Source organism: Ochotona curzoniae, unplaced genomic scaffold, assembly GCF_017591425.1.
Source record: "Ochotona curzoniae isolate NIBS_2020 unplaced genomic scaffold, NIBS_Ocur_1.0 contig_3432, whole genome shotgun sequence".
Lineage (NCBI taxonomy): Eukaryota > Metazoa > Chordata > Mammalia > Lagomorpha > Ochotonidae > Ochotona > Ochotona curzoniae.
This window is the reverse complement of record NW_024465859.1, coordinates 7,443,346-7,454,951: the sequence shown is the minus strand read 5'-3', so window position 1 is coordinate 7,454,951 and position 11,606 is coordinate 7,443,346. Positions and strand designations below refer to the sequence as shown.

The 11,606-nt window shown below is 37.1% G+C and overlaps 1 non-coding gene across 1 annotated transcript; it reads right to left on the bottom strand.

The window, feature by feature from the left end:
* Window positions 1–9,855: 9,855 nt before the first annotated feature.
* Window positions 9,856–9,966, bottom strand: LOC121156591. The gene has a single exon (XR_005883894.1). It is a non-coding gene; the product is annotated as a U6 spliceosomal RNA (small nuclear RNA).
* Between the last annotated feature and the right edge of the window lie 1,640 nt (window positions 9,967–11,606).

The following is an 11,606-nucleotide window of genomic DNA, read 5'->3' as shown; positions in this document are numbered from 1 at the left end:
GCCCAATGGGTTAGGCCACTGCCTTCAATGATGACATCTTTTATGGATGGTGATTCATGTTCTGGCTACTCAACTTCTGGTTCAGTTGGTTATCAATGCATCTGGGAAAGCAGCAACAGATAGTACAACTGGTTAGACTCCTGCTACCCATGTAAGAGACCTAAAAGAAGTACCTGAGCGTAGTACCGAGCATAGGCCAGCCTGATTCAGCCATTGCGAGCATTTGGGAAGTGAACTAGTAAACTACTGGATAGAAGATTCTCTTTTTCTTCTTGGCTCTCCACATCTCTCTGTAAATTGGCCTTCCAAATAAACAAATACTTAAAAACAATTTTTACATTCAGGATTAGTTGGTGAACCCACTGATTTATTTAATAATTGCTAAATATGAATTAGTTATCTAGACATCTACATAAAAATGATGGACAACATAGAAAATGCTTTCTAGGCATAGAATTTGATCCAAGAAAAAATAATTCAGTAAAATTGGGAAAAAGATGTCTATGTATTCACAATAAACAAGGAAAGTCTACTTGGAGCTATACGTATGTAGTCACAGCACCCCCCTGCCTCCTGTCATCCTGCATATTTGAAACCTTGAGCCAAAGCATGCTTTGTGAACTAAGCCCATATTAAAATTTCCATTAACATAGGCACCAATCAAATAAGAAAAGTTCATTCTAGAGGGAGTTGAGTTAAATTTACTCTCTTTGGTTTCATACTATATTTTATCTGGATTACGTATGAGAGATTTTGGAGGCAGATATTGACAGGTTCTTATCATTTAGCAGTTTATCATTTTAGCAGGTCTCAATCTTGTTCCCAGAAGTAAAAACAAACAAACAAACAAACAAAAAGCGTTTTTAAGGAAATCTTTACAAATGGCTTGAATCCTGGTCAGTATTGGGAAATTTGTATTTAAACATTTCCCCTTCTGATATGGGTATAAGCACACTGAAATTTCTGTACAGCATCACTAGCAGTCAACTGATATGTTCACTTTCTCCTAAGGAAGGCACTTTGCCAATTTTATTTTCAGTATGTTGCTAGTTTTAAGATTCTTTTTCTCTCTTTTTCTTTGCCAAGATAGCAAAGGAAGTGAGAAAAGAAGGGATCACCAGACAAAATAACATGGATATGTCTTTTTTCCTTCCTGAAATGTCCTCCATCGTTTTCTGACCTTAAATTTTATTTCAAGAAGCATGACATCTAAGAAAAGAGAACTGTCAGTAGGAGTGGCTTTCAAAAAATTCATGGAGAATGGTGTGCTATGAAAAAAAATTCACAGAACTTCAAAAAAGTTTTGCAACTAACTGTATCTTTTAATGTATTTTTTCCATGAACTTTTTGAAGTATGTTCCCATAGGTTTAGGTTCTGCCAACAACTAACAGTCTTCTGCAATTGAATTACAATAATCATTTGCCTCATTTGATTTCCCACCGGAAAATTCCAACATATATCTATTCACCAAACACAGGCAGAGTGAAAACCAAAGAGTTTGCTGGAGTTGGAGCTGTTGTATGTGAAAAATGATATACATAATAATTTGAACACTACTCTGCTATTTATTAGTTTCTTCTTAGAAAATATCTTTCAGTGATCATATTTCTCCGGTTAGTCTCAGAAATTAGTCTACGAACAAACTACTTTGTTCAGGAGCAAGGTGGATAGAGGAGTCATAGAAGAGTTGGCAACACATAATTCTGAAAATATGAGCAGTGGGCCAGCAATGAGACAGAACTGGGGAGTGTGGAGGAGTGGGTGGGCAGGCATCTTGGCTGTGCATGGGATAGAACATGAATCATGCCTAAGGCTTGATAAAGCTGACTACAAATAAATAATTGTCTTTTACGTATAAGAAAAATCAAAATGACTTAAGAAATTGCTTTTCTAAATCAGAAAAATATATATACCAGATTTAAATAAAAATAAGTCGTAATGGTTTGAATTTTCTTAGGATGCTTCACAATATAGTACACCCTGAGTATATGGGGGGGGGGTTCAAAAGTTTGTGAAAAATGTATTATGGATATGATGGATATGAAGTTAATTCATAATATTTTTCACTGTGCAATTTCCCCTGGTCTTGTTAAAGCACTTTCTTCTATATATGTCGAAGTTTATTCTTGCAATACTCTTGTGGGTGATATAGGTACATTTTAATTATATAGTTGAGAAAATGAGATAGGCTAGAATTAAATCACTATGATCATGTAGGAGAATGTTATAGTCTTACCATCACAAGACTTGCGGTTGAAACCTCTACATATAAAGAGAGATTACCAAGATAAAATCATAATAAACATCAATAGAAGATTTATTTGGCACAGTAGTCTTCAGAAAGGAAGACTCAAACATTCAAAGAAAACTATTTTTTATTGTAAATCTGATGAAGAAAAAGATAGATATGTTGAAAAAGATTGGGCAAAAGGTAAGATGCTAGAATGATACAGAGCTGGGGCAATCTTAGTTAGCCTTGTTTGTGCAGGCTTCCTTTTGTGTTTCTGTGTGACATTCCTTCTCACTGGGCCATGTAGGCAAAGCAATCTCTTAGGACAAGGTTTCACGGGAACAAGGTGGAAAAAAGTCAGAGTGCCTTCCTGGCTTAAACAGTTTTCTCATTTTCTGACATTCCAAATTTGGGGATATCAAATTCTGAACCTCCACAATTATAAAATGCTCTTCATTTTTATGACAACAGAAGCTTGTATTCTCTGTGCAGCTTACCAAACAAATTTTTTTTTCATGAGCATATTTAGTGTTGCAAATAGCCCTATTAGGTTATTGTTATTTGTTTCTTTGTAGAAAAGTTACTAAAATAGTTTACAATATCACTTAATAGAAAGTAACTGTAAGGAGATACGGGTCACTTTTGAACACACATCCCTAATATTTTGAAATATTGTGTTAACCACAAATGAAGTAAGAATCCTTTGAATACCCTACGGGATGATATCTACTTCATACTGCAGACACCATGACTCCCAGAATACTAATGCTTTATCTAGGACTGTGTATTCAAGAAATAGAGCACCCTGAATTTCCCCAAAGCAGCTGCAACATGAAGTGATGACCACACTGTGGAGAACAGGCTGTCATTCCCTTCATCAGCATGATGTGTCAGGAAAGATGAGTGGGGACCAACATAAGGGGTGGAAGAAATGGAAGCTGGTGAGTCATGCTCACATCTCAACATCTAAAAATAACCACGGCATATTAAAAGAACATATTTCTTTCTATAAAAGTGAATAATGTTTTACCTATATGTCTGTAATTTTCCATTTCCAAACCATTTTCTACTAGCCTAGGATTGTAACCCTTGAAAATATGAACTATCATTCTGAGTAGCTAGGGAGCCAATTTAAATTGTGGCACCTACACAGGCCACTGATAATGCAGGCTGCGCCATCAGTTGGTTGTCAGGGATGTCCTTTGAAATAACGTGAAGAGAAACGAGCACATTCAGAGAGCTTTTACACAGCTGGCATCTTTTACACATGATTTCACCTACCAGAGATCTTTAGGAGGTAAAATAATTTTGTCTACCTCTATCAAAATCCACATCTAGGTCTTCACATTCGTATGAAGAAGCAGCAGACAGATTTCCCTATTCCTTCTTATCACAGCAATAAATCTGCTATTATTAAAGATCAAGCTCTGGGTGGTTTTTGAAGGAGCAGCAAAGGGCCAAAGGAATATGCCTGGGAGTATAAAAATACATCTAAGATCTGCATAGTGAATCACTCGTTATTTTTAAAACAGAAATCAAATTGACCTGAAACTTAGTTATCTTGATTTTTTTTTTTTTTTACAATTTGTGGAATTGGAAAGAAAAAAGAGAGGCAGTGGCAATGGGTGTGTGTGGGGGAGACTGCAGGATGTATGTGGATTTTTTCCCTATATTGCACAATTTGTAGCTGAATACAGTACTGATATTTTGACCAAATCAAAATTTTAGGCAGTATTATTTTCAAACTTCATTTTACCTGGACACATCATCAATTGTTAACTTTGTCAGAATGGCTCCTTAGAAAATGTTCAATCAATAAATGAAGGTTTTTGAGTAAGAGGAAAATGTCAGAACCTTGGGGAAAAATTTCAGGATGCAGATGTTTGTTAATTAAGTTTACAAAGGCAACAAAATTAATGAAGATGATATTTCATATATGGCATTGTGAAAAAAACAGCTGCTCCTCCACTAACTTGATACATACATGCCCCAATCCTGCCACATCTGAAGATTTGGTGGATATTTGTTTCTGTTACTATTGTTCTGTAGGAACATACACCTGAATTTTTATCAATAAATCACACTGGGCAAATGAAGGTTGATATACCTCAACCTGCAATTGTGACACAAAATGATTCATCAACTATCCATCCCTACTCCAGGGCAAGGGAGAAATCAGTTTCAACATTTCTCAATGCATTTCTCAATGCATTTCTCAATGCATTGATTTAGAGTATTGAGATTGCTATTACTTATAGATATTTATTTCGATTTGTCAGATTCTCATTTGCTTCTTGCTTAAGAACTGATTTATTTCACAGGCACAATGACAAAGAGAGATGGGAGGGAAGGAGATTAGGAGACAGAAAAACAGGAGAATATTCCATCTTCTGGTTCACTCCTCAAAATGCCCACAAAGCTGAGGCTAGTGCAGTGGGGAGCCAGAGTATGGAAATTCCTCTCTTTTTCTCACGTTTTGCAGGGGGGCCCAAGTTTTGGAATGTCCTCCAATGCCTTCCCAGGTCAGAAGCAGAGCAGCTGGGATTCCAACTTACACTCTGATATGGGTGCTGGCGTCAGAAGTAACAGATGAACACACTGTGCCACAGCCGAAGGAAAGCACTTCCAGACAATTGGAGTGCAGTGAGGATGCAGGATCAGTTGTGTTTCTTCCAAGATGTATTTTCTTTACATGCTCAGTGCCTCTTCTCCTCACCTGTTATCCATAACTCTGGCTTCCACAAGACCTTCTGTAACATCATACACTCTATCTTGAGTCATGTAAAAGTTTTTTGCACATACTAGTCTATGGTGTATCCTCTCTATCTCTGTTTCTCCATCTTAATTCTCTGAGTTAATTAACTGCAGCTGTAAACATCTCAAGTGACTTTTATTTTCCTGCTTAGACTATGACAGATATAGTGGTTTAACCAACAACAAAGAAAAAACATTCATGCTTTTGTCAGCAGGAAAAACAGTGTAGTTGGCAGAGTTACCTTTCTCCAGCAGAATTCTTTTTTTTTTTTAAAGATTTGTTTATTTTATTGGAAAGGCAGATATACAGAGAGAAGGAGAGACAGAGAGGAGGATCTTCTGTCTGATGGTTTACTCTCAAAGTGGCCACAACAGCTGGAGTTGAGTCAATCCAAAGCCAGGAGCTTGTCCGGGTCTCCCACGTGGGTGAAGGATCTCAAAGCCTTGGGCCCTCCTTGACTGCTTTCCTAGGCCACAAGCAGGGAGCTGGATGGGAGGCAGGGCTGCTGGGATTAGAACCAGCACCTATATGGGATCCTGGTGCATTCAAGGCAAGGACCTTAACCACTATGTTATTGCGCCGGGTCCTCCAGCAGGATTGTGACACAATATCATTTGCTGCGGAAGCTTCACAATTATCAACGACTTGCATTTCTCTCCACTTAGCAGTAGATTGGGAAACAGAAAGGATGGGGGGATAGGCACAGTGTTTGCTTGAGTCAAGGTTGCAACTGATTTGGTATCATTTCTGTTCATAATCAGTTGGTCCAAACACAATGAAACCTCATGGATGGCCACACATATGTAACTCTAAGGAGGTTGGAAAATATAATCCAGCAATAAGCCTGGATTGTAGACAGTATTGAATATTGACAGCTTCTTCTGCAGTGCTTCTAGTCATGCTTCTGTATCCTACAACTTAATAAAGAGTGATCAATACCATAAAAAAAATAAAGCTTCTATTATCAATAGGTCACCCAGGGAATGCCACCAGATACCTGATACAGAAAACTAGACAAAGCCATGGGAGATGGGAGAAGACTGCTCTAACTGGAGTGCCTTAAAAGCCAAGACTTGAAGGCAGGAATAAGTTTTGTGTGTTCAAGAACAAGTAAGAAACTAATGTGGTTGGCATTTATATAACATTAACTTTATAAGAAAAAGTTCTCTATGAAATCTGACCTCAGTATTTCAGACTATTTTTGGAATAGAAGATTTTTATTTACATTATGGACAATCTTTTAACTTCCAGAGTCAAAATTATGTCACAGGGTGTATTCAGCAGTTGCCTTAATTCCATTTTATGTAAACAGGTAGTTAGCTACTGAATAAGTATAAGCTGAGGATTGCCTGCAGGCCTGAGCACACCCAGTGTATTCATTCCCTATGTACTTGGATCTCACTTTGCATCAGGCAAAAGAAGCCATAACAATTTCCCAGTAGATCACCACATGAAGGCTTCAGCCTCATGGAAAACAGACATAAACAGACATATTTTGTTACGTAAAAGTATGTTGGGGCTGCCATTATAGCTCAATTAGCTAATCCTCCCCTTGCAAGTGCCAGCATCCCATAGGGCACTGGTTCATGTCCAAGCTGCACTACTTCCCATCCACCTCCCTATTTGTGTCCTGGGAAAGCAGTCAAGGGCAGTGCAAAACCTTGGGACTCTGCAGTTGTGTAAGAAACCCATAAGAAGTTGCTGGCTCCTGGCTTCAGATTGGTTCATCTTTGATCATTGCAGCCATTTGTCTCTCTGTAAAATGTACCTTTCCAATAAAACTAATAAATCTTTAAAGAAAAATTCAGTATGTTAAACAATTAACCAGTAGATAAATTATTTGAATCATTAGGATTTGGAACTCCTTGCTGTACTTTTTGTCACTGATAATTACTCTGTTGTGTGCTTGCAGCAAAGTCTATTCAAGAAGGCCACAGTTGGGTCTGCTGGGAGTTATTGTGGATCAGTCCTTCTAGGCTGCAGCTCCCACTGGTTTATGTGGGGGCTGAGTATGTGCTGGGCAGAAACCTGCTGAACTGCAACACCCAGTGGTTCCAGTGGAAGACAGGGCTAGAAACAGAACCGACCCAGCAATTGCAACCACCAGCTGATTGGGGCAATGAACTTACTGGGCCTTGTACTTGCAAGTACACACAAGAATCTGATCTGGAATCACCTCAGACAGAGTTTCTTTGGGGATCTCCCCAACTGAACTGCTGCACTCAGAACCCTAACCATGAAGAGAAGTGCAGGTTCCATGGTCTGCCATGGAGAGCAAGTGCCAGAGCCGAGCCACCTAAGAGGCTCAGACGGAGCAGTGGAGAGCATAACCAGCTGTGCATGGAGGATATGCCAGTCTATCAGAACCTGCAGAGGATACCTGGCACCACAACAGAGGACAGAACAAATTGATCAACTACCCCAGCCATGTGTTGGCAATGAAAAACTGGGTAAACAGAGACTCTAAGGTGGAATATGTAAATCAGTGGTTTCTGCAGCTATCTCATTGTGCTTGGAATGGCGAGATAGGCAGCAATTCAGAACTATTGAACTATCAAAACCACTTGAGTAAGATCCTCGGAGCAGGCCCAACATCAGGGACCTGGGATGGGTGCAAGACTGGGTGGGACTTCTCCATTTATCTTCCACTTTACCCCACATACAGAAAAAAAAAAATGTGGAAATAATAGTCTTACTCACTTTCTTGTAGCCCTTGAACCTTTGTGCCCTAATTAACTATGTAAAGATTGTCAAAAATAAAGAAAAAAAGAGAGAATAAAAAGAAGGCCACAGTCAAGTTGACCTATAAATCAAACCATACCAAAGATCTTATTTATAAAAAATTAAGCTTGAACAATAATGATTTCCAATTCATGGATGATAGAAGTATCTTCTAGTAGATATTCACATGCTAGCAATGGAGTAGGCAATATATGGAATGAGAAGAGTACACTACCCACTATCCAAGGGACATTTAGGATTGAATTCTCGCTGTAGTATTCGATGCATATGTGAGCCAGTAAGCTATATTGATTTGTGACTTCCTTATCTTCAAAAATAAATAAACAACTAATATAAATAAATAAATAGATAAAGAAATAAATAAGTATGCCTTGCTCATTAAACTTATGAGTTAAATAGGAAAATCTGTGTATAAGACTTAATGAGCACTTGATTAAGATATCAATAAAAACTAACATTTTAATCATTTTCATTGTGGAAAATCATCTAACCAATTCTAATATTTGGAGAAAAATGCTTAGAGCACTGTCGTTGTGGATACAGGATCAGAATATTACTAGATGTTAAGCTGACATTTAGAAACAGAAAAAATTTTCTAAGCTACAGAGCTAGTAATATTCACATGTGGAGAACAGCTGGATCTCAAAATGAGGTCTTGTGCCTGCTGGCCCTGTGCTCTTCAGAATAGAAGCCTCAGCAACAAGGACAGACTGCTTTTATTGCACTGAGAAAACAAATGGTTCTTAAATGTGTACATAGCTAACAATCTCTGAATGAAAATAGCCTGACCCATTGCTTTGATGCCAACTTCATCAGACAGAGGACCTGATAAACAACATGTCATTATTTAGGGAGAGGTAGAAAGAAAAAGCAGAGAACAATTAGTGAGACCGTGTGATGAAGGAAAATAGAAAGCAAATGATCTCTCCTGTCTGCTACAACAGATTCTATCATTTTCCTCTGAGTTTGTGAACTGCATTTTGAACAGAATTCTAATCACTTCTTTTAAACATTCCATTTAATTTTGTTATGTTCAAATACTTTAATTAAATGTTTACTAGTAAACAGATGTCAGATGTTCAGAGATCTCACTTAATGTAATTAAAATATACATACTGGATGCTCAGCTAAACGTGCCTTGGCTTTCACAATTCTTTAGGAAATCATCAAAATCCACATTTAGCATTCTAGCACAGCTTTGTAAAAGAGTCTCCTGGTTGTACAAAATCATTTCATTCCTAACGAGTCCCTTAGAGAAAAAAAATAATTATAAAAAAAATATTAGAAAAAAATATATAATAAGGGTCTGAAAATGTTGATTGTGTCTGTTTCTCTATTCTTTTTTTTTTTTTTTTACACTTAGCTATGTGCCCTGGCATTTCCTGTTTAGTTTCACTAAGACTGCCAATAAGTAGTCCTTCATTTATCACCCCAGCATCTCTTGCATTATTGGAGAGCTAAGTATTTGCAAATGCTAACCTCTTTAGTATATGAGAACAGGATATTATTGTTAAACAAGGACATTACAATAAAAAATATGAATCACATTTATCCTGGCTGTTTTTCTACTTCTCCCATTTAATCATTCAAGTAATGCAGAAAAATATTCTTTATGTTCAAAAAAGAAAATCTGATACAATCTTCAACAATAGGGAAAAGCGAGTGTCCTCACAACTTCCTTCCTTTCTTTAAACCTCCATAACCTTTATTATAATTGTTTTGATGCTTATTTCCATAAAAAGACATTGTCCTTTACATCTATAAATATAAAGCAATCACAAGAATGCACAGTTAGGCTTACATGTCTTTGCTGCTAATTTCTTTTAATAGAGAAACAGAATCCAGCAAGGTACATTGCTCTGTGACATGGTGTTCTCTTTTCCCAATGTGACCTAAGGATCTTTCCATTCAGTGGACATTGAAAGGAATTTGCGTCATAATTCATGAGCTGGTGAACTTAAGTTCTTCCTGCTTTTTTTTTTCTTTCCTTCAGGTACTCAGATTTCAGATTTATACATATAATCACTGGAAAAAAACCTATTTTTAAAAAAAGATTATAAGACACATGTCAAGGTTTTTAAATTCTGGTTTGGCTTTCCTATAGATACATACAGGAAAGAAAATCAAAAAAGTTTGAATTATTTCCCTACTAATATTAAATGGCATCAGTGCATAGGGGCCTTGCTAATTTTCTCTGTATCATTCCACATTTAGTGCATGCGCTGCCAAAATGAACACCCTAGTAATTATAGTACAAATTTTGCCATAAATCAATTTTTCATCTTTGCATAAGTGTGATATTCTTTTCTTAGTAGTAGGAGGCTTATGACGTTATATGTTTAAAAGATTTACTTGAAAGAGATATAGCTGCAATGGTTAAGGGTGGGCCCAGCTGAAATCAGGAGCTTCTTTTGGCTCTCCCACATGGGTGACAAGAGTCCAGGCATTTGTGCTAACTTCTACTGGTTTTCTGAGGCCAATTCAGCAGGGAGCTGGATTGGAAGGGGAGAAGTTGGGATAGGATAGCAGCCTGCTCCCATGCGGGGTGCCAGCATCATGAGCAATGGCTTTACTTGCTACACCATACATCAGCCTGCGCAATAATACATTTTTATCTTGGAGTATGTTCATCTATGCTCATAATTTTCTTCTTAAAGACTGATATTAGTTATTCTTGCTAATTTGCATTGCTATATAATTTTAATAAGTGTACTTCAATTTTTGTGAAATAGTTTAAAGGTTAATTGAACCTGTATTGAATCAATGTGGATAAACTGTTTCATTTCTGTCAATTTAAATATGACATATTTGATATAATTTCCCATCCATTTATTTAGAACTTCTGCATATTTAAATCATGCTTTATAGATTTCTGTGTAAGGGATTTGCATACATGGCTTTAATTACTGCATGTTAATAATTTGTATGTTAATTACAATGAGATTTAATTTTCATTTCAAAATATAATTCTGATATTTAGAATATTTTACATTGCTCTTGTAAGCAATACTGTTTATAAAATACTTTGTCATTTCTATTGTATCTGTAGAATGTTTTCTAACTGTTGTAAATCTGTTTTTACCCTTTTTTATTTGAAAGGCACAGTTACAGAGAGGAGAGAGAGAAAGAGAGAATGAAAGAGAGTGAGACAGAGAGCGAGAGAGAGCGAGAGAGATCTTCCACTTCTGTTTCACAATCCCCAAATGGCTGCAATTATCACCTAGAATAGAGGCATTCTGAAGCCAGGATCCAGAAGTTTCTTTCAGGTATCCCACTCTGGTGCAGGAACTCAAGTACTCGAGCCATTCTCTGCTGCTTTCCCAGATCATAAGCAGGGAGCTGGAATGGAAGTGCAGCAACTAGGAGATTAATGATGCCCATATGGGATACTGTTGCCATAGGCAGGAGCTCATCCTACTATGCCAGGAAGCTGGTCCCCTGTTTTAAGTACAGAATCAGGACTACAAGTAAAAGATTTATGACTCACTTACCTGCATTATGACACTTGTTTAGATATGTAGTACTATGTTGCATGTAAATGTTTATAATAAGTATTTCCTTTCTCCATTCTGATTTTAAGGTATAATGCTTCAGTACCTATTAAGTTAGATTTTGCTGAAAGTTATGCATCATATAGAAAGCATTCTCAGTCTTCACTTTTTAATGTTCTCAATCATAAATATATTGCTAATTTGTTTACTCCCTCTTGTGCAAATTTTAAAGCAATTATCATTTATGGGAACAGTGTGGTAGCATAGTAAGCCAATCACCTATTGGTAGAACCAGCGTCCCACTTAGGCACCAGTTTCTGTTCTGGCTACCCCACTTTCAAACAAGATCCCTCCTAATAACTGTGGGAAAGCAGCAGAAGATGGCTC